The sequence below is a fragment of the Quercus suber genome, unplaced genomic scaffold (genome assembly GCF_002906115.3).
Source record: "Quercus suber isolate HL8 unplaced genomic scaffold, Cork oak 2.0 scaffold_712, whole genome shotgun sequence".
In the NCBI taxonomy this organism is placed as follows: Eukaryota; Viridiplantae; Streptophyta; class Magnoliopsida; order Fagales; family Fagaceae; genus Quercus; species Quercus suber.
In genome coordinates, this window is record NW_027070153.1 from 97,990 (window position 1) to 103,989 (window position 6,000).

Consider the following 6,000-nt stretch of genomic DNA (forward strand, 5'->3'; position numbering starts at 1 on the left):
TTTTTTTTTTTATTTATTAAATATGATAAAATTTCAAATTTATGACTACTTTTTTTTTTCTTTTAAAGACCTAGCATCGTAACCAGGGAAGAAGAAGAGGAAGAAGGAGAGGCACAACAAACCAGCAAAAAAGAAGTAGCAACGGAGAGCTGAGAGGAAAAAGCTTTCATTTTTTGAGAAGTGAGAGAGAGTGTGTGTTTTGACATGGGTAGGAGATATAATAGAAAATGATTATTTAAAAAAAATAGAGTGTATAATAGATAATTTAATGTGAATATTTTTACAAAGTAATTGCCTAAAAGTTAGAAAAAATAGGTTAATATACCCAAAAAAAAAAAAATAGAGATTTAGAAAATTTTAAAACCACCGTGTGGGTGTATTAAAAAACCAAACATGGCAGTCCCACATTGCCTACTAATCAAACTAGTTTACTCGTTATATTGTAGGATTAGAGGCAATGAGATTTCCGAGCTTGGTTGCGCAAGCTTGTGACCCAGTGCTAATAACTAAAGATGGGGGCATTAAGGTGGTATGGAAGATAGTTAGCCCTGACACCAATGGGATTATACAATGTGGCTGCTACAGATGTGTTCGTGTGTCCACGAGTACCTACCATGGCCAGGAAAAGCGTACGGGGTTCTCCGTTGTCTTATCAGAGCAGTGCGACACATTCACATTAGCTTACATTCCCCATTGGTCTGACTTCCACCTTTTTCTTTTTCTTTTTTGGCTTATTTGAACACTCTCTGAGGATTAATATGATTTGGGCTTTTGATGATTTAAACATTTTTAATGTAAAATTGAAGATACATATAGTAGATTATGCACAATTATAGGTTTGAACGTTTTATTGGATACGATGATCAAAAAGACTTATGATTAACTAGATTTTTGGTTTGTTATTAAAAGGGGATGTTCACTTGTATTGAGGTTTTATCAATTTAGTTTTCTAAAATGGGAAGCACCACCTGTATGAAATTGAATGGTCTAATTGACTTGTGGCATGTTCAATTGTAAGTCTTTAGTAGATTGGAAGATACAAGAATTGTTTTTGGGCTGAACTAGGGGAAAGTGGCCACTATTTATTTGTTGAAAAGATGCTATAATTGACCAAGATTTAGTGTTAAGGTGAGGAGATAGCTTGGGCAGCAGATTACATGAGGACTAGAGTATGTATCAGTTTGGATTAGTCTGGACTACAGAGACTTACTTTGGACTTTAGAGGAATAACACTCTTTTGGAGTGGGAGTAGAAGTAGAAGTTTTCAATATGTTAGGTAACTGGTACTACTTTCTAAACCACCACTAATCTTTTCTTCTTCTTTTTTAACTCTTTTTTATACTAGACAAGAACTTCATAAATAGAGGGTCTATTTGGTTGTGTTGTTTAAATAACAATTTTCGTTGTTTAAACAACACAACACGTATTTTCACAATATTTTTTCATCCACATGTATTTCCACAACACGTAAACAACGTTATTAGAACAACATTACCACACGGGACCAAAAGCATGAGACTTGTGTTTGCGTGAGATTTTTTGAAGCCCCATTGTAAGACAGTCTTGTTCGACTAATTTATTATGTATTGAACAAAAGTAACCTGCTCTTGTTCCTAATTAACTTGTAAAATATTTTAGTTTTAGATCCCTGTAAACTAGATTGTTTAACCTAATTAATTAACCAAATGAATATTTAGGTTTATTATTCAGATCTAAGTTAAAATGAAACAATCATATCATGTAAAGCAGTAGAAAAGTAAATAACACAACGATATGATGACCTAGGAAAACCAAACCGGTAAAAAACCTAGGGAGAATTTAACCTAGCTATCATCAAGGTAAAAAGCAAATCCACTATAGAGAATTGAAGTTTACAATAAGACTTAGACCACTAACATCCTATTGCTACCATATGTAGAACTTACTGATACGACCACGTGCAAGCTCCGAATCCACGGACTCTTTCTTTATTAGGCCTTTGCAACACAAGCACCCACACTTATGATTTTGAGAGACTCAAAGGTTTTGGATCTCCTTAGACGTTGATCTTGTATGCAGCAACTTATACAACACCGAATCTTGAGATTCTTCAAGGAATAACACTGGTAGAAGACTCTAAAGAGCTTTTGGGTACGAAACCCTAGATCTATAAAAGAGGCACAAGATGCACTCTAATCTCTCTAAAATAAACTCTGAAAACCCTCTCTAGGGTTAGCTTATAATTTCCTTTAAATATTGGAAAAAATGGCTCACGATTTGGGCTTCAAACGAATAAGTTATGACCTTTTTACTTTTGCTGATTTTTGCTGATATGCGACTTTCGATCGATCGAATCTAATTTTTGATCAATCGAGTTTTGCAGAAATTGCATAGTAATTTCCTGCAATTACTCGGTACCAAATTTAATTTAAATCAAGCTTTAAGCAAGTTTAAACCAAGACTAAATGTATTGATCATGGTTTGCCAACATATACAAAGTGAAGTTCTAATACATTAGTTTCTAAAACCTTAAAACCTAACAATCTCCCCATTTGGCAATTCGTGATGAAACACAATACATAAAATAAAATGCTCAAAGTAAAAATAGCCCTATAACATATTATTGCCCAAATACATCATAAATCCCAATCTAAGACTCCTAACCTAGAAGTTGCAAGAAGAGGTAGAAGATCTTGATCAGAATGTACCTGTCTTTCCTGAAGCACTCAAAAGAACACATCAATGCATGTGTGGAAAGAAAGACAAGTAAACAATAAATAATCAAACTAAAGCAAATAACAAATATGCAAACTAACTCTCCCCCTAAGTTAGATACATCAAAAAATTTTATTTTCTCCCCCTTAATTTCAAAAACAATTTCAACTCCCCTTAAACAAAACAAACAGGATTCTCACATTCCCACATTTCATCTATTTCTCCCATTTTTGTCACGTATTGACAAAGACAACTCAAACAAAGAGTAAACAAAAAATATACGCAACAAAAGTCTAGAGAAAATAGAGAATCAAGGAAACAAATCCCCCTATGATCAACATATAGGAAAAACAAAACAAGTTTTCAGAAAAACATTTTTGGGGCAAATATAGGAGGTTGGGAAAAGTAAAAACACACAAACCGAACTTTTAAAAAATTGAGGATTCACTTGAAGAAAAATATTCTCTTTTTCAATATATGCAAGCTTGACACTATGTGACCCATAAACATATGGTTTTTTGAACTCAAAGCAAGTAGAGAAAATATTTGAACATTATTATCCATCATATCTCTTTAGAAAAATGTTTTCTACAATTCACACATAAAAATAACATATACTAAACTGTACAAAACTCAAAAATCAATCAATCAATTTTTAAATCAAGTTGAGTACCCAATTGAGCAAAGTGTATGCGTGTTGTGTGAAAACAATGAGAGATATGGTTGCAAAACTGCAAGTTGGATACAGAAACTGAATTTTTTGAATTCGACTTTCGATCGATTGAATCTAATTTTCGATCAATCGAGTCTTGCAGAAATTGAATAATAATTTCCTGCAATTACTCGATTCCAAACTTAATTTAAACCAAACTTTGAGCAAGTCTAAACCTAAACTAAATGTTTTGATTATGGTTTGCCAACATATACAAAGTGAAGTTCTAATACATTAATTCCTAAAGTCTTAGAACCTAACAAAATATTTTCTTATTGATACAAGTAATATATTCCCTTCATCCGCTTAAGTTGTCGTTCTCCCTTTTTTATTTCCCCCACATTGGAGGCTGGAGGAGGGAATACATTTTCCTTTAAGATAATCTAATAACAATACAGAATATGTCAGTACCAGAGAAAAGCTTAAGGGAAAAAATTGAACTACTAGAGACTTGAAATTCCGTCAATCATTCCTGTCTTGTTGTACCACCGAGAGTTTGGACTCGAAATTAAGGAGCTGAATAATGCTGCAGGTCCCTCCAGTTGGAATGTTGGCAAAGGAGTCACATGACGAAAAATCCTCAAGATAAAAGATATTTTTAGTGACCTGGAAACGTAGCATAAATGGTGGAGTTTTACTGATGCAAGAGGACCAATAGGCACCGATATTACACCAAATAGATGTCGGGCTTGTGTTGCACTAGTTGACAAATCGAAGTAAATCTGCACAAGAATTCATCCCCTTAATGTAGCATGAAACGTCTCATATCTGTTTTGTCAGTTTTGAAATCATTTAGCAAAGAAGCAGTAAACAAATTTATACCAAGCTGGTAGTAAAGAAATACCTGACTATGAAATTGAGTCGTGCTTCCAGCTCTCTCCTGTGTGGACTGAGACAGGGGGTTGGGTCTTGTCTTGAGTTTTTAGCACCCTCCAAAGCTTCATTATCAATTCTTTTGCAGGAATTGTGAGCCATCTTGCGTCAATTTTCCCTTCTTTTGCCATCATTATCCTTTTTTTTAAAGCCTTCCATGGATCATAGATAAGAAAGGGAGGCACTTGGCCTATCATTTAGCTTGAATCAAACTTGGCCTTTATATCTTGATAATCTCTTTTCTATAACTCACGTTGAATTGATCTTGGCCTTCTCATGTCACTGAACTATCTCAATGTATTTTCATGGATTGCACAGTTATTCTGCAATAAAGATAAATAAATAAAAACAGTCACCAAAATTTTATTGCTCACTAAAAAAAGATTTTGGAGACAAGAAAATCAACATTTGCATGTAATTATCTATTGTTGGGAATTTAAGCAAAATTCCAACCTGTGAGAATCAATAAAAATAGAGAAAAACACACGCCAAAGAAAAATAATCACACGCACAAGACAGTATTTACGTGGTTCGGCAATTTGCCTACGTCCACAGAGTTGCAGGGATTTCACTATTATCAGGGAAAAAATACAAAGTGCGGCTATAGTGTTTTTTTCTCTCTCCCTAAAAAAAACACAACAACAATAGTGATAGTCACAAAACCCTAATTATAAAAGCGGCTTTTATATCCTACTTACAGGGTTATAATGGGCTAGGCCAAAAAATAAACTAGGCTCCACAAAGCCCAACAAATCTCCCACTTGGAGACTAGTTCAATCATCAACATCAGCCGCTATCCTCCAAAAAACAATCCCTCATCCCTGCAACTCATACTCCTGTCCTCAAGCTAGAAGGCCAACTGAAGCTGCACACAGCTTCAGCTTCTCAATAGTGACACCCTTAGTCAACATGTCTGCTGGGTTCTTAGATGAATTGGGTAAGAAGCAAGAGATGATACCACTTGATAGGGAGATAAACAACTTTGGGGAGCTTCCTTAAGTAATTAATATAACATATAGAGACACACTTAAACCCAAAAGGCCTAAGCCCAATGGGTATGTACTCAATTATGTTATATTAACCACTCATTCTTTTTATCTTTATTCAATGTGGGACTTCACTCACACGTATAACACAACAATCTCCCCCTCACGTGTGAGTCTCTGCTACTCTGTGGGCTTCAAGACTTCTCTGTGGGCCATGAATAAGTCCTACTCGCTCCCCCTTGCTTAATGGACTTTTCACTTCATCAGCGCGTCATCCATGGGTCTCTTGTACGTCATCCATGGGAACCACGTGTCAACCCTGCACGCACATCCATGGGAACCCCGCACGTTCATGTCCATGGGAACCTTGCACCATACCATTATTTAACACCACGTGAGTCTCTGCCTCTCTGTGAGATTTGAACAAGTCCTACTCACTCCACTTTGACTAATGGGCTTTTCACTTCATCAATGCGTCATTCATGAGTCTCTCGTACGCCATCCATGGGAACCACGTGTCAACCCTGCACGCACATCCATGGGAACTCCGCACGTCCATGTCCATGGGAATCTCGCATCACACTATTATTTAGCACCATTAGCAATATTCCAGGACCTTTGTGTGTGGGCCATTTTAGGCTTTTTTCTGTCCCTGCTGGGTAGGAACCATGAACACTTCACCACCTTTGCCACACACCACCAAGGGCTCTGATACCAGTTGTTGGGAATTTAAGC